This window comes from Stegodyphus dumicola, chromosome X1, assembly GCF_044657685.1.
Source record: "Stegodyphus dumicola isolate Sdum_Otavi_A_Nest chromosome X1, ASM4465768v1".
Lineage (NCBI taxonomy): Eukaryota > Metazoa > Arthropoda > Arachnida > Araneae > Eresidae > Stegodyphus > Stegodyphus dumicola.
In genome coordinates this window covers 134,211,552-134,230,781 of record NC_140780.1, presented here as the reverse complement: position 1 = coordinate 134,230,781, position 19,230 = coordinate 134,211,552, and positions in this window count along the sequence as shown.

The following is a 19,230-nucleotide window of genomic DNA, read 5'->3' as shown; positions in this document are numbered from 1 at the left end:
AGCCCACAAAAAAAAAAAAAAAAAAAGGAGGGGAGTCTATATCTCCCGTTCTACAGTGGGTCGATTGACGATATTTAACTTGCGTTTTTCATATCTCGAAAGCGCGACTTAGGATATATATTACATTTATATACAGCATTGTTCTAACATTATCAAGTTATTCTGACCCAAAATCGGACTTTTTCTGAGATAACATAGCCATTTTTTTACCATAGTTCGATTCTACGACTCAAGTTATGCCCAAATATGAAATTTTGTAAATTTGGTGAGAAACGTATCGAGAAATTTAAAAAATTATCTTGGCGCATTTTTTCAGTTTTCGCCAAGAATAATTCACTTGGCGAAATTTTTTAATTTATGGTAACTTATTTTCCTTTTCCTTTCTTCATTGTGCATGAGTCAAAAAAAAAGTGCATCGTTCATATTTTTCAGATAACTTTAAACAAGTGCATAAAGTACATTTGTGCGTTATTATCGCTTGTAACAAATATGTCAAATTTCAAAACCCACCAATATATAAATTCACGAGTATCTTGCAAAATTTTGAATAAAAACCTCCGATTTTTTTGCCAGGTGTGCCTAGAAATGCATTTACTTGAAGGTGATGGTAAAAATTTTACAGGTTATATTTTAAAAACTTTTCCTAAAAATTTATAAAAATTATTAAAAAATAAAAATTTTAAAAATAATTAAAAATATTTGCGAATTTTATTTTGATATAAACTAAATTTCGAACTGTGAAAGAAGGAATCGAGTAAGTTTAATAAAAAGAGATAATAATAAATACACTGGTTATCATTTATTAAGGAAAAATGACGATTACTGTAAAAGTTACATGTAGAATTCAATGAAACTGACTCACAATATACAACACATAGTGCGGTATAAAATAACATGAAAAGAAATTACCAGACAATTATGATGTTATAGAAATTAGCATACGCATAAAATGAACAAATCGGATGTGTCAGTTTGGTATAATTACCTTCAATATGATCTCCCCTAGAAGCAATACAACACATATAGCGATCTGCGATGCATTCAATTATACAGATTATCAATTTCACAGGAAGTGAGAGCCAGTGCTCTTGAAAAGCAATTGCAAACGTGGCAAAGGTATGAAGAGGTGGATTGAGAGCAGCTTTTCTTATACATCTTCCTAAAGCATCCCAAACATGCTCGACAGGTTTGGTGATCTAGCTGGCCACTCTATATGCTGAATTGTTTGTTGTTGAAAATAATCAACTACGATACGAGCCCTGTGCGGTCTAGCGTTGTCATACTGTAGCAGAAAATTACCATCTATTACCCCGGAATAAGGGCGCACATAATCATCAAGGATGTCATCTCTATAGGCCTGATAATTCATGTTTCCACGCGAAAAAACATGGAGGTCTGTGCGTCCATCCTAAAAAATACCACCCCAGACATAGACACTGCCTCCTCCTTATGTATCTCTTTCACGAATGTTTGATGGGTGATTACGGGTTCCAGGTTCTCTCCAAATCAAATAACGCCTACTATAACTTCGGAGAATAAACCTACATTCATCCGTAAAGATAACAGCCTTCCATTGATCAGCTGCCCACTGGATATGTTGACGTGCCCCCCTCAAACGTTCCCTTCTATGACGTTGTAAGGATTATGGTAATTTTATTAAAAGTTAAATTTTTAAGTTAAAGTTCCTTTCCTGTCAAATTCTTAACTTCAACTTATTACTTCCGGCCAGAACGTATTTTTGGAATCTTGCTGAATATTTAATGAGGAAGAGCGGTATTTAAACCACGAAGTTACTTTCAGAGTCAGAGAGAATCAGAGTTTCTCATTTACGCGCGTCTGCTCTTTTGGCCACTCTCTCTCTCTCAAAGCTGTTATTACGCTCGGCCGTACTCAGGCCCTTGCTAAGCTTCGTAGTCAAATAAATTAAGGGTCCAACTCGATTTGAATCTCGATAGCTTCGGCTATATTTCTTTAGTTAATCTTTGTTTTAGTTTAATTCTTAGTCTCTTAAGTTCAAACCCAAGTGTCGGCTTTGTTTGTACACTCCCAGGCGGAGTTTTGTTAAATCTTATTGGAATAATAAAGAGTTAGTTACCCTTCTATCTTGTTGTTTCTTGTCACCCGAACTTAAGCGATTATTTGCTATCTAGTTCTTAAGACTCGTCACCTTCTACAGTAACTGAGATTTAAACAGTGAAAGTCTTACAACGTGACGTGAGCGAGACGCAAAAGTTGGTCGCCTCACGTACAGACCTCCTTAGTGAAGCCTTCTACGCACGATTGACGTTGACACCAACTTTCCAGTGGCTGCAGCAAGGGAGGATCTAAGTTAAGGTTCTATTGTTTCGCGTGCATAATAACAAATACTGGTCATAAGCGCTCGTCGTAGCGGTTGGCCGTCCTCGGCTGAAACACCTGGATGCAGAATTTGTTAAAAATTGTTGCCAAAGGTCATTGGATCACAGAAAGACACACATTTAGACATCGGGCCACTTATATCTGACTTTTCCTTGCCTTTAGTCTCCCAGTCGCTTTCTGAAGAATAAAAACAGCAAAATTCAACTTACCTTTTGTGCACTCAACAACACATTCAATCTCCGAAACTTGAGTGGTGTTATGAGAGATATAGCCATTAATAATACGATGCAGATTCAAACACTAATAACGTTTATTCAACTACAACTAAAATAGTATAAGCGACAAATACATTAATGTTAATACAAACACATACAGAAGCTTAATAATAATAATAGAACAAGAGGATCATGGGATAGAATATCACGTGATTGACGTGATAGACGCGCACGCGTCTTGGCATTTCTACGGTTACCAGAAGTGAGTTAGAAAAAACATTTTATTTATCTCTTCTCAAATGCCTGATTAATTTACAACAATACACCCCTTTAATCGTGCATTTGAGAAACATTGGAAATCAGATTTAGCTCACTTCTTAATTTCAGAAATTTTGGTTTAGGCAATGGCTTAGTAAAAATATCTGCAATCATGGAATTTGTATTGCAGTACGTTATCTCGATTATTTTATTCTCTTCCATTTCTCTTAAAAAGAAATATTTAACATTAATATGCTTTAGCCTGGTATTCGTTTTTCCCTGTTTTATAAGAGTTTATGGACTTATTGTCTTCAAATATCTTAATGGGTAGTTTTCAAGGTAGTCCAAAATCTTTAAGGAGATCTAATATCCATTTGAGCTCTTGAGCAGCAGTGGTTGCAGACATAAGCTCGGATTCGGTAGATGATAAGGAAACACAATTTTGTCTCTTTGTGGACCAAAATATTGGACTGTTTCCTAAGAAAAATAAATTTTCACCGGTTTATCGTCTGGTGGTTAAATCAGATGCATAGTCAGCATCCGTATAACAGGAAAGCGTTGGTGGGCTACCGGAGTCAATTTTCAGGCAAATGTTCTATGTAGAGTTCAGGTACCGAATCGCTCTTACAACTGCTTTCCAGTCCTTCTCATTTGGAGATTCATTTTTCCTGCTTAACAGATTCACTGCTAGGGTAATGTCTGGTCTGGACACAGAGGCTATGTATAATGAGGCTCTAATGGCTTGCCTGTACTTGTTATTGTCCACTGGTGGAGAGGCTTCCTCTTCCTTTGGATAAGAAGTATCCATTGATGTGTAAGATGGTTTGTAGATATCCGAACAAAACATCTTCAGTTTTTCTATTTTTGATTTTTGGCTCAATAGGAACTTGTTTTCATCTCTTTTGATGTTGATTCCTAAGTAGTTTCTGATTTTTCCTAAGTCTTTTGCTTCGAAGAATTCATTGAGAGATTTGATTAGACTTTTGATTTTTTCTTCGCTTTTGCATGCTATAAGAATATCGTCGACGTAGACAATAATCATTATCGTGTCATTTCCATCTTTCTTTAGAAACAAGCATGGGTCTGCCGTACTCTGCGAAAAGTTACTATTCTTTAATACTTCTTCGACTTTTTTTTATTTCATGCTCTAGCAGCTTGCTTTAACCCATTGTAGAGTTATGTTAATTGGAGAAGCCGCAGAGATGAAAAATGAAAAACCCCTATCGCCGGTAATCGAACCACGGACCTCTGGAATACCGGCCCGGCGTGCAGAACCACTACACCACGAAGGCACGCTAGGAAGGCGGGAGAAATACCTTATACCATAAAGAGCTTTTTTCAGTTTGCAAACCTTTTCTTCTTGTCCTCGTTGAACTGTGCCTTCTGGCTGTTCCATGTATATTTCTTCTTCTAAATATCTGTGTAGAAATGCTGTAGTGACGCCTACATGCCTTACATGCATTTTACCATATGCTGCGACAGCAAGAAAAGTTCTGATAGTTGTATGTCGAACTACTGATGCAAAGGTATGATCGTAATCAGTTCCAAATTTTTGACTATAACCTTTAGCAACTAGTCGCGCCTTGTAACTAATGACTATTCTATCTTCGTTTTCTTTAAGATTGAAAATCCATCGACAACCAATAGGTTTCTTTCCTACAGCAACCTCAACCAGTTCCCAAGTTTTATTTCGGGATAAGGAATTGATTTTTTCGTCAACTGCGAGTAACCACTTTTCTTGTCTTCGGAATTCAATTTATCTAAGTCTTTAATATTCTCCGGTGTGGTTTTGATTGTGTTTGCTAAAAATCCTAGATTCTGGTGGTATTCCCTTCGATTTCCTTTCTAATCGTCTTGCATCTTCTTTGGATACAGTTTTGTGCTTTTCTTCAGGTTCTTCGTCATTTTCAATGTCTTCAACCTTTGGATGGAGAGAAATTTCAATATTTGCACTCGCTGATAATTCTTCGACAAATTTTACGCTTTTACTGAGGATTATACGCCTCCCAATCGGTATAGTGGTTGGGGAAGCTGACTGCGATGCCGAAGGGCCTGGGTTCCAATCCCGGAGAAGACATGGTTGTAACTGTCCGTGCCTTCATAGGAAAGGCGATGGTGGCCCACCTATTTGGTGCCTCCATAATAAGGAGACCACCACATCCGGCCTTGTATAGATTAATGGACTGGGTTAAATTTGTAATTGTTCACAATCTGCCATTGGAAAAAAACGGATGATTATACGGTTTTTACCTGTGTAGGTTCTGCATCCCTTTGATCGTTGATCGTAACCGACAAAAATTCCTTCAACCGCTTTCTGGTCTAATTTTTTACGGTTTTACTTATGTACATATGCATAGGCTGTGCAATCAAATTGTTTCATATGACCTAGATTAGGTTTTCTTCCGCTCCATAACTCATAATGAGTCACAATCAAATGGCAAGTAACATGAATACTTATATTTCTCTTTTAAAATTCTTATTTCGTTCATGACGTTATTTAATTATCTCCCCGTGCTCTCTGACATGTGTTGTAAAGAAAAACACCAAACACGTGCGTGTCTATGTACAAGTGTTCAACACTACCGCCTGCAATCAAAACACTAACGTGTTAAAATTCAACATAACAAGACCTCAGAACACACCTTATATTCATCTCTAAACCCTGAGGTACTATTCTGAAAAGTGGCTAACTCTCAAGTGTAGCGTCAGAGAGCCTAACTACATTCATTCAACCTTTAACACATATTCACAATAATTTGCTCTTTTTACAGTCACACCAATAAAAACATTTTTTGGCATTACTCTAATATTTTCACTTTTAACATATCACAGTATTTCTTAACTTTTAAGATAACAGTTCACAATGTATATAAGGACATATTAACATGCCGTTAATTTTACGCATTTTAAAACATACGTTAGTAGTACATTGTTTGTTAACTTCTATTCTTTTCCAAGCAAGTGCCAATTCTTCTACATTGAAATACAACATTTCAAAAGTCTTTCAGACTAAAACTTCTTTTTTGCCAGAATCTTTTAAATAAAATTTTATACAATAATTTTTACAATTTTCTTAAGGTACCTTTCTCAAAGATTAGCAATGCTTTTACAATATTCAAGTATTTACATATTCCTATTATACAATAATTTTAGTTTTACTCGCGATTAATTGAAAAACATAATACCAAAATAGGTAACAACTCATTTCTCGCCTTTTTGGCGATAAAGGTAGGCCTTAAATGAAGTAAAACTTCTTCAATTCTGCCACTTGCAGTAAGAATGAAAAATTAACTTAAAAGTTTCAAAGTAACATAAAGTTTTACTTATCTTTGTGATATTCAGACATCCTTTTTTCTGTCCAGTCCTGGAAAGTGGCGAAGACTACAGTCTGGTTGATCTTCCGTCTTGTGCGGGTTCGCCCTTCGGTTCCTTCCTCCATGAGCTTTCTTTTTCTTCCAGTTCGGTCACCCTTGAGACCTTCTTTTTAGCATTTGCTTGTGGTCTCGGCCGTTTAATGGCAGCTGGTCTTGGCGGAACCGGGACAACTCTCTCTCGTTGTTGCCTGGATCTTGTTGCTGGCTGTTCAAATTTTTCTTGCTTCTTTGCATCTGCAGCCGGTTTTCCTTCATCAATTCGTCGACATTTGCTGCGTAGACTCCTATCCGATTGGGTAGATCTTCCGTTTTGGAGCCGTGTTATAGTTGCTGCCGGCCCACCAGCGGCCGAGCGGTAAAGTCGCTGAACACTGGTAGTTCGGTCCGAGGTTCGAATCCCGCGAACGGGCTGGCTGCATGGGCGTTTTCGTGGTTTTCCCCATGTGTACGTGTATACGAGCCAGTTTCCCTTAGAAATTCCTCCACGAAAGGCATCCCTCCCCTTAGGCAGATAGCCCTCGAGGCTTTGCCATAATCACACATACACTATAGTTGCTGCCATTTCTCCTGGCTCTCTTTGCATTAGTCGCACTTCTCCCTTCTTCATTCTGGGGGTGGTCGTGCCCTCTCTTTTCCGGTCGGTGGAACGGCTTCTTTTTCTTGTTACCTTCAGTTTTCCAACGGGGGAACTTTCTTTTCAATTGCTCCTGTCTACTCATGGCTTGCCCTTGTGATTGTCGTTGTTCCACCTCTGGAGATTGTGCCTCCCGTGCCGGATCTTGCAAAAGATCTTGAAATATTGGCATTTTATTACGATTATAAAATGGTTTTATCTGGTCAACGTTTGCGGTGCAGGTTTCACCATTCCTGGCTTTTAACACCACTACAGCCTGAGTTACTTTTTCTATTACATATGGTCCTTCAAATCGTGGACAGAATTTGGCAGTTTTATCTTCTGGTTCTGAAGAAAGTGAATGCTTAATTTTTAACACTTCATCCTACTTTATATTACTTCATACTACTTTATAAGTTACTCCCCGTCGTTTCATATCATAATATAGCTTCTGTTTTCTTTGTGCTACTTCAGTGTTCTTTATTGCTTCTTTAATTAATTTTTCTATATCGCCCATTTTAAATTCTGGGGCTGTTTGTTGAACATAAAATAATTTATCTAACGGCGTTATAATCTTTCTGCCTAAAAATAACTCAGCAGGAGTTTTGCCCGTCGTATCATGTTTTGCGGTCCTAAGGGCGAAAGCTAATTCATTGACATAGTTATCCCAGCTTTATGATTATTTATGATAATTTTTAACATAACTACGGATAATTTTCACTATATTTCTATTGACCCGTTCCGCTGTATTTGATTTCGGCCGATACGGGACCATTTTTAAATGAAGTATGCCCAGTTTTTGGCACATGTCTTCAAATATATTACAAATTGAGGACCATTATCCGATATCACTTTTAGGGGCGCCCCGTATTTTAAAATATATTTATTTAAAATAGAATCAGTAACTAATGTCGAGGAGGCTCGTTTTAAGGGAACAATTTCGGTCCACTTACTGAAATGATCAACCATAACAAGGAGATACCGACTTTTATTTAACTGACTTTTCGGGAAAGAGCCCAATAAATCGATGCCAATTATTTCATTTGGAAATTCCGATTTAACGCTATTTAGAAACCCGGACGGGCGGAAATTAATATAATTAACTGCTTGACATGTTGAGCAGGACTGGACGTACGCCCTTGTTAACTTTTGCAGCTCAGGAAAATAAACTGCTTCGCGTACGCGTTGGATGGTTTTTCGAATACCAGCATGAGAAGCTAAAGGGGAGTCGTGTAACTCCTGCAGTATATTTAATCTAAGACTAGCTGGGATAACAGGTCGAAATTCGTTGTTGGAATTCGTAGTTTTTGTATAAAAAATAGACCATCTATTAGTTCGTAATGGGCCGCCCTATTTCTTATCGCCACAATATCTTGGTGGCTAAAATTTTCAGAATCTTTTAAATAATCATAAATATTTTTAAATTCCGGAAACTTACCCAGTTCGGTTATTACAGTTTCTCGGGAATGTATCGTACATGCTGTGAGCATTGCCACCTTTACAGTATGACCTTCTTCATCTATTTTTATTCTGGATAGGGCATCTGCTAGGATATTTTCCTTTCCGGGGGTGTGCTTAATTACCAAATTATACTCTTGTAACTTGAGTGCCCATCTTATTAACTTTGGGGATAAGTTTTTTCCTGAGTACAATCTAGTTACCGCCGCATGATCAGAATACACTGTTACTGGCGCCCTTCCAAAATAGACTCGGAACTTTTGCACTGCTAACAGAACTGCAAGTGCCTCTCTCTCAGTCGCGGAATAATTTCTTTGTGTTTGATTTAAAGTTCTACTAAAAATTGCCACGGGCTGCTGATTTTGCGAAAGTACAGCTCCTACCGCATAATCCGAAGCATCCGCTGAAATTTCTAAATTCTTATCGTTCTCAGGAAATTTCAACACAGGGGCTTGCGTTAATGCTTGCTTTAATTTTTCAAAAGCACTATTGGCTTCGGCCGTCCACGAGAATCTTGCCTTTTTCCTTTTTAATTTTAACAATGGTTCAGCAATAGCTGCAAAATCTTTTATAAAGGACCTATAATATGAACAAAGTCCTAGAAAAGAAGAGAGCTTCTTCGCCGTATTTGGCGGCGGATACTTTTGCACAGCGATTATTTTTGATTCGTCCGTCTCGATTACTTTCTGAGATATTTTGTAACCTAAGTATTTTAATTCAGGGGCTGCAAATTTGCACTTTTCGACATTAACTTTTAGACCGGCCTCATTTAATAATGAAAACACCTGTCTTAAATCCTGTACATGTTGGTCCAGATTATCACTAGTAATAATGATATCGTCTAAATAGATAAATGTGGTCTTTCCTAGAACAGGCCTTAGCACAATGTCCATACATCGCTGAAATGTTGCCGGTGCCCCCGAAAAGCCAAACGGCATACGCAAGAATGCATAAGTGCCAGACTTGGTTATAAGGCAGTCTTAGGCACATCTTCTGGTTTAACACCTATTTGAAAATAACCAGTCGTTAAGTCTAACGTAGTCATATATTTCGTAGAAGTTATGTTCCTTAAAATTTCTTCAATAATAGGTAACGGATATACCGGATATTCAATCATGGAACTTAATTTACGATAGTCAATTGCAAAACGCCACCTTTTCGGATGTGTTACTGGATAGTCATGATTTTTCTTACATAACCCAACCGGGCTAGCATAACTACTTGAGATGGGCGTTATGATCTTTTTACGTAACATATCTCGAATGTGCCGCTCTATAATTTTTTCTCTATTTTTATCGTACGATACGGCTTGTGACGAACTGGCAGTGAATCTCCTGTGTCGATACTATGGTTAGTAACTTGAGTAAATCTGGTAATATCACTAAATAACGAAGCAAATTCACTTACCACTTGTCGAGTTTTTTGTTGCTCTCCCGTAGGCAGGTGCTTGAGATTTAATGTCGGTGGTTCTCTTTTTTCTTCTCGAACTGGTTTTATCGTCAGCTTAAAGGACGCTTCGTTAAAATACAGCGTTGCTTCTGCCTCTGAAAGAAAATCTATCCCTAAAATGACATGTGCTTGTAAATTTTTTACGATAAAAAACATTATCTTTACTTGCTCGTCCTTGATGCGAATGTATAATGGTATTTTACCTATGCATTTGCATCTTTCTCCCTGCGCAGCTAACACTGTCGTATTATCCGAATTATATATGCGGTATCTACGGAAATACTTCCTAAAAAAAATCTTCTGCCACACAGGAACACTGCGCGCCTGTATCCAGGAGTGCGGTGGCTGGGATGTTGTTCACCAAAACTTCAATCTTTGGAAGAGCCAAATTTTTCAAAATAACTGTATTTAACTTGAAGGAAGAGGGGTTTTCTTGGCCTTCGGATTTCCGCACCCTCCCGTCAGCAGAAATCCGTTTTAGTTTAAATTTTCTTTCTTCCTTTCCATGCCTTCAGACTTTTTTTCTGGCTTACTATTGAACTGTCGACGTTCGCCGGTTGTTTTTGGATACTCAGGTTTCCTTGCCCACTGATTCTATTTGCTTCCGTAGCCGTGTTCTTGCCTTTGCTGTGGTCTTGGCGCACCAAATTGGCTTCGTTGCTCATACTGGCGTCTTCTTTCAATGTCCGCCGTTCTTCTACTTTCAAACTGGATTGCTAGCTCAAATAACTTTTCTAGTGTAGTCGGATTCCTTAATTCAATAAAGTCTTGTACTTGGGGAAGTTACCTAGTCAAAATTACTTGCATTATCTCAGGATCCGGACGGCTTCCATACAAGAGTTTAAAGACGTGAATTTTTCTTAAACTAAAGGTGGAAAGATTTTCGATTCGTTGCTGGTATATGCTGAAGAGTTCCGCTTCTAACTTTGCACGATTTCTTACGACAGGGAAGGCTTTTACTAAGGCACTCTTGAAATTTTCGTTAGTATAGGTGGGACTTCCCGCTTGACCCAAGAGGTTTCTGCCTATACATTTGAACCAATTAAGCGCTTGGCCCCTCAAAGCGCTGGTAGCTAAGGTGACTTTCTGGAACTCATGGAATGGATACAGCATGAAGTGGTCATCCAATTTTTCCAAAAAACTGGTTACCGGTGAGTTTCCATTAAATGTTGCTTCTGGTTTTATTGATGCGCGCATGGTCTGGACGATGTACCCAAATCCTTCCAGGGCGGCAGCTGGCATTTCTTGATTCTGAGCCGCTTCTGCAGGCACCACAGGTTCTTCTTGAAACTCGGCCATGGTTATTCTTCTTCGTTGGGCGCCACTATCAGGACTTGTATTCCTCTTTACTTGCTTTGGAAACATGAACTGTCCTGACTCGGAACAGGGAGCTTACTCAAGCTATGATCAATAAATTGTGAAGTAGACGATACACACAGGAAGGGTATACGAAACCCTTTATTTTTCTATCTTTACAGAGATTTCCGGAACTTCGGAATACAGAGACCAACCACTTGTGGTCTGAACGTAAGAATATAAAACTACTAACTAAAACTAAAACTAACTTTAGATTAATATACAAGTGACTAACTTCAAGATTGGCCGTTATTTAACAAAATCCGTATGTAGTACAGAGAGCTGCTAAAACTACGATACGTTTAAAATTAAAGAGGACTAAACCTCTGGCCTTGAAGGCAACCAGCAAACGAGTAAAACTACTATGGCCAGAGGCCTGCTTCTAATAACTCCTTCCTCTCTCTTGCTTGGCAAAAAGCCACAACTTAAGTACTTGGCGTTAGCAAGACAAATTTGCATAAATAAGTTAAAGCTTTTAATTCTGGCCGGAAGTAGAAAATAAGAAGTGATAGTAAAGATTTAAAACAAAATAAACGTTAGTAAAACTTAGGATCCTTACAAACTTACTGAACATTATAATATTTTTATATATTCATCACTTTTTCAGTATCCACACATGTTTACAGGTTCAAATGCCATATTTCAAAATCAAAATTATTTATGAAATAAAACCTTATAAAATCTGATAAATCATTTGTGTGTGCAAATTTTTATATCTAAAATCTCTTACATTAAATTATTTCTGTCTTTTCAATTACATTCCATTATTAATATCAATTTAATTTAATAATGTGTTTGTACTAATTTTCAAACTTCTTTGAAATACTTTTTGTGTCCTAAAAATGCCAATAAACAGGCCTGGAAATGCCAATAAAATGCCTGAAAATGCCAATAAATTTTATTTTCATAAAAAAAAATAAACAGGCATACAAAATTGTTAATAACCAGTATTATATGATTAATTGTTCGTTTAATAGTTGATTTGATCTCTTTTGACTTATTTCATGTCTAAATTTTCTACACAGAAATCCTCTGTCTAATTTTTATTAGCTTTTCTCAAACAATTTTTAAAGAGGAATGAAAGTCTTGATTGTGTAAAACACATCTTTGAAGCTAAATGTATTCTAAGAAGTACAAAAAATGTAAACAAGATTTTGTACCTCCCCCAAATCAGTCATTTAAACTATTCCAACCGTTCAGGAAAACGATAAACATGGTGAACATAAAAATCTGCCCCTTTTTATATATACTTTAATAAAAGGAAATGTATTCCTTCTTTTAATATATATAAGAAAAGGAACCCATTTTCCTTTCAAATTTTTCAAAGTCGCCAAGGCTTAAAAAACGATAAACTACGCTGAGGTAGTAACCCGCCTTTTAAAAAAAAAAAGATTCACTACAATACTTAAACAGTTCGCTTACGTAGAATCCGTTCTTTTCGATTGGGTTCAAATGACGGATTCGACAACTCAATGCGCATGCGTGGTTAATGTTGGTGCGAATCAGGACTAAAGAAAAGGGCTAGCTCATAGAGCGTTTCCCCCTGAAACAGGCAGTGAGGAGTGATGACGTAGCAATGATGCCACTGAGCGCGGAGATGCAATTGACAACATAGAAATTAGCGTTTTAAATTTGAAGAACCAGCGTTTAAAATGAGCTGTGTGTGAAAGATAGCTATAATTTGGAAGAGACAATGCTACTGCAGTATGCATTTTACACTGAACATTACAAAATTTAATAGTACTTACTCAATTTTAAAATAATAGATAAAATGCGCTACTCTTAGCATAAAGTTCCTTTTTTTATTTGCAGGGATTTTTTTTCTTTAAATGCCTGTTTGTTTCTAATCATTTCTTTATCTGCATGTTAGCTAACAGAACTGTACTACTGCTTCTAAGATAACTATAATAACAGCTATTTAAAATTAATCAAAAAACAACCTTAAATTGGCATAGTTTTAAACATGTATGGTTATATAAGGCAAACTTTCTGCTAATCTAAGTTTGAGTTTCAGCCTAATTGTAAATTTTACATTGGCATATTTTTCTCCCGATTCAATATAATAACATATATTTTTTTAAATAATTTTGTAACTTAGCTTACATCAATTTCATTTAAATAAATACATGTAAGATTGTTATCTTAATTTAGACAAAACAACTTTACTCACAGTACCTAAAATAATTATTTAATTTTTCAAAAGTGGGGGTTAAGGGGGCACGTCTTCTTATGCCAATTACTTTAATATTATACTTTATATATATTTTATCTAGAATGCTAAGCTAGCACAAAATCGAATCAATAATAACAGAGGATACAATAAAAATAACTGTAACAATAACTTAACAGAATTTGTTCTCATTTGAAATATGCTTTACGTTACTAACTTCTAAAATGCCATCTAGAAATATTTCAAATCAAAACATATTATATATGCTTACTTGTACAGTCGCAATGCAACTACAAGTTGTTGAAACATTATTTATTGGCTGCCACATTCGAAGTAATCCATTTTTTTTGCCTTTTGGGTTGCTTTTCTTTGGGGAAAAAACATATGCATTTCTATTTAGGAAACGTATTCTAATAAAAGTTCTCACTCTGCAAAATAAACGAATTGCTTCTCTGTTAACTTCAGGATAATGTTTCTCCAGTTTATTAATTAAAGAGCCAATTACATGCTTCCCTTTATAGTAAGTTGCACCATGAACTGCACAAAATATGTTTTCGAACTCATAAACTGTGTTCATCCATGAATGAGAAGGTGTAGTCAAACCTCCTAAGGACAATAATTTAATCCATTCTGAATTAAATATTGGTTCATCAGCGCTATTTTTAGATATTGTTCCCAATGATGGGTCTTTGTCTCGCACGCGATAGGCAATATAACCTGCAACATATGTTAATGCTTCTTTTTCGGCTGTCGAAAATTGTCTGTCGGAATTCAATTCTAATCCCAAGCCATAGGAGAAGGTTCCTCTGTGAAATCCAAATCCAAATCATCAATAGTATTTAATGGAAAAGCATCTTCCTCCTCAGTTTTCAAAGCCCTTTCAAGTATTTCGGATGTTAAATATGAATCAATATTTCTGCTTTCTTTAGTCATGAATACTTTTGAAGATAAATTTGGCAGCTTATTAGCGAGTATTAATTGCTTTAAGCGGCGTATAACTTCACTAGGTGATGGATGGTCATTAAACCTACCAAGCCCTCGAATCTGACTAAAGAAACTTTCAAGTGCATCCCGAGTTAATCTAGAGGTTAAAATATATTTAGCATCATACGATGATTTCAAATCCTGGTGTAGGCCAAAAAGAGAATTTATTGAAATTATTATTCCTTTTTGGAAAGGCAGTAAGTTGGCTTTTCCCTGAACTCTTAATACACCAATGACTTTCTCCATTAATTCCAAAACTTGAATTTGTTTTTCATGATGTTCATTTAATCCAAATGCTGCTTTAAGTATTTTATCTGAAGGAGGGTATGTTTTGGTACTATTCATAATATGAAAAAAAAAAAACTGTCGATTAACTTATCAGAGTTTAGAATCTATGTGCATTTCGTCGAAACTGAGAACGCATATTTTTTCTACAGAATTCAAATATTGGCATCTTTCCTTCATTACAGCAAGAACATCACTCTGAATTCCTGGACTACATGAAAATTTAGCGCACCATCTCTTTAATATGCTAGTGCTAGGTAAAAGAATTCCCATTTTTTCTTTCCAAAAATCGTAGCTTTTAGATGACAGAGCTCTTATGACAATGCAACGTGAAATTTCTTCACTAGTCCACCTGATTTTTTCCTTCTTTTCTGGCAATGCGTTAATCTGCGTCTTTGTAAAATTATGCTTTAGACGTTTTTCCAAATTCTCCGATCTGTTCTGTTTTTTCCTAAATTTCGCTGTTTGGGATTTTAATTTCTGAATTTCCGATACAAATTTCTTTCTAGATGTCGTCCACCTTCTTTGTCGCTGAGCAAACTTTCTAAAATTTTTATTTTCTCTATTTTTCAATATTTTATTACAATTTTGTAAAAATATTATTTTGTTCATCAAATTATCAATACATTCTTGTTTATCTTTACACTTAGGGCACTCAGGGATATTGTCACATAGGGCATTGTCACTTGTGAGTTTTATTTCAAAATCATTCACATTTGATTTATTATTGTCAGCTTCAATTTCGTTCTCGGCCTCAAAATAAATTTTCTTTGGGCTTAATTTGTGTAGTCTTTCAAAAGCACTCTGCGTTAGTTTTCTTTTCAAATGTCTCCGATTTCTTGGTGTTATTTCGTTTACTGCACACGATAAATTTACTTTCGGCACAGCATTGCATTTCAACAGTTTCTTTTGCGGCAATCCAAGCAAACGATTTCTCATGTCATCTTCATAATCATTACACAGAAAATGTTCGCCGCAAATTCTTGCGTTTTTCACATTAATAGAATCCTGTCTTCGACATTTATGTATCCATTCTTTCCTCAAAAGCAAATTGTCCTTGGGGAAAGCATGAAATACAATATCTCTTCCTTTCGTATTTCTATAAGTGTTACGGCACGTTGCTACAGCACAAGAAGCCATATTACATAAAGGATACTTTAAATATAGAATTTAAAAGGAAAACTGACTAAAACTATATATATATACACACAAATTATTTTAAATATTTGCATTATTAGAAAACAAATATGTATGATTAAAATTAATTTGAGATATGCGATCTCCAGAAAAACGTCTCGCAACTGAATGAAACTACAGTTTTAAAGGCGCGAAATCAGAGCAGGTGCAACAGAGACACGTCAGATTACTTCCGGTTCTCCCCCTCCATGAGGCTCGCGTCGGCGAGGAGTCGAACAAAGGAATGACCTAGGGCCGTATCCTCCTACCGTGCGACAAGATCTCGATACGAGAGTGATGTAGCGAGCGACTCCTTCTCGTTCGACTGCTACTAACTAGAGCTACTAGAGATACAGGCTGACTCGTCAGCCATTTTGAATCTAAGCTTTAGGGTTGCAATTTAGGTGTGGAGCGGCAACTTTGGCTCTTTAGCGCTGTCCGCTAAAATTTAACATTCTAGAGAATCCGAATTTCAGCTTTTTTCTGCATCCATATAAAAATGTGTGGCTTTTTCCCCTTCTTTTGTCTGCAGTTCAGATTCTTTCTCGTATTTTTTTTTTTTAAATTGCCAAATTTCTCGTATGATTCAAGTTATTTTAAAAGTTTCTAAAACATGTTCACATATCATATTTCAAATTTGTATTTTTAGTTAAAAATACTTTCTTTTTGAATTCCTTTATTGAATTTTCAATTTTTTCTTTTAAATACACGCATAATGTTATTCATCTCAAAATGTATTTTTTGACAAGAGCTTTCCCTCAACCTCCATTAATTTAGGATAAGGTTTAATCTTTAATTCTTGTTTTTTATTTTTAATATGTTATTTGAATTTTGCTCACATGGAATCAAACGTCTATTACTGTAGCAAATTTGTTAAAAATGTTATTTTGTGTATGTTTCCAGAAAAAGCTGCTAAACACTTTATGATTTTAAATACTGATTCAGGATATACACCTTTAAATTATAATGCTTTTAGAATGAAGTGCAGAATGCTATAAAAATTACTTCAACGTTCAGATGACTGTGGGATTCATAGATTTAATAGAGTAAAAAATTCCATTAAATATTTTTTTTTCTTTATTTAGCTAAAAACAATATTAAAATAATACACAGAGAAATAAATAAAAATAAAAATAATACCTTTACATACAGAATTTACAGATACTATTTACTTATAAGTTTATTTGTTGTTGATGGTTACTTTTTATTATACTTGGAAAAATTATACTTACATACATATGCTCTTAATATTACACGTATCTGAATATTTAAATGATAATTCCATAACATAATAAGATTCAATCTATATCACAGCAAAGACAATACTTAAATCACAGTTCTTTTTATTAATTAATTTGCATAAGTAAAAACATAAAAATATTATTTAGCTTAAAATCTATAAAATAAGTCCTCTAGTAACAAACATATGACAAACACATATAGTGAAAATAAAGATAAATAAATAAAAATGTTTTGCTTTTTTGTTTAATGTAGTGCAATTCAGTCTATTATATTCAAATTTTATTAAAACATACTGCAGTAATTGAATTTTTTCCATTATACATCAAACTGCTTTATATAGAATGATATTATATTAGTTTTACTAGTTTTACTTTTAAAACTAATATAATATAATTAATTCTCATTTATATGCGGAGATGTTTGAATAAATGCAAAAAACCATCTGAATAAATCTTAGCCAACACTATTCAGATAGTATTCTTGTTTTCAAGGTATATCATTTTTATTTTGTTCTTTTTCCATTAAAGGAACTAACCTAAGAGACTTATTTCATTTACATATATCTCATTGATATTATAAATATAGCTTAAACATGTTTTATGTGCATACTCAAAGGGGGTGGAAAGTAAGCCTTGATTCAAAATCTGTTTTAAAGCAATAAGTAAATAAATAAAATACACTGGTTCTATTAGAATGTCAAAAAATACTGTTATGCATTCTACAAACAAATACAAATTATCACATCATACCACATAACCCTGGTACAAAAGAAGAAATGTCTGATTAGGAACATACTCTATTTATTTGGTAAAAAAGAAGAGTAAAACATATGCAACATCTCATTATGAAAAATCCTGCAAGCCATTACAATACTATAAGACATTGATTAGTAAGGTAAACATCAGTTGATCATTCTTTCACAACAGCAATAAATGTTTCATTCAAAATTCCTAATAACATGCCAAAACAGATTCACAATTGATGCCTCATTTAAGGTCACACAAAAGTAAATCCGATTTAGCTGACTATGAGATTTTCTATTGTAGAGGACTTTCTAAGGAGAACTGGCTTGTATTCACATTATCATTATACATGGGGAAAAACCACAAAAAAACCAACCATGCAGCCAGCCTGTTCGGAAATAGAACAGAAGATGGAACTCCCAGCATTCAGTAACTTTAACCATTCAGCTGTTGGTGGGCCTAATTATTATTCGAAGAGACAAGCAGCAATTTTTTCAGTGACAACTACTCTACTTTTTTACAGAAAGAACTGAACAGCAAAAACTTCTTAAACTCTTGATTAGATTCTAGTTTACTTTCTTCCTTTTAAAAACAGGAGATGCAAAACTTTGCCGCTGCTGCCTTTTATTTTGAAGAAGCTTCTTGAGACCAATTCCACGGGCAGTCAAATAATATTTTATTATCTTTGTTTTGATATTGCAACAGGAGGGAATATTTACCTTGCCTGCTTTCTTACAAATCATATTAACAAATTCCATATCCATAGTTACATTTCCATGTATTATTTCGTCTCGAAAATTTTGAATTATTTTTTCACACAGAAGGCACAATTTAAAAATTTCTGGAGGACATTTAAGCCCACCTAAATTTGCAAAATTAATTAACTTTTTTCAAAACAGAATTTTTTGCAGCTCCTGCAATATAACAGACGTTATTTTCCTCACTAAGGGTGAGATTCTGTAGAGATACATCAGAAACTTCTGGTATGGTAACAGGCTCTAAAGCTTTTTTCTCCTTCAGAAATTCAATTGCATAGTTTAATAAGTAAATATCTGAATCAGTAGCATAACTGGAGTTCTTAATGTCAGATATAAACTGAGATAAACAGATAAGTTTTAATGCTTTCACAGCTTGCAAAGCACTTGGCCTCAAACCAGCTTTTCTGCGTATCTGAGAAAATACATTTTCTAGAGCATCTTGTGTCAATCTGCTCGTCAAAATAAACTGAAAATCATTCAGAAAACATGCTTCTGCTAACTGTATGGCTGATAAAGTAGAAAGAATCAAACCAGTATGTAATGGTTTCCACCCTTTACCAATTTCTATAAGCTGTATAACATTAATAAATTCAAAAAGTAACTCAATTTTTTTGCTTTTATTTGTCACAGAAATTGAGTTCTTTCTACATCTAGAGGATAGCATTTGAAACCACTGACATATAAATCTTATCCACCATGCTGTTGTAAGAGCATTAGGGCTTATCTCTTTTAAAGCTACTGCCTTCTCCAATTCCACAGCTGTTTTAATTGAAAAAAACCTCACAGCAGAA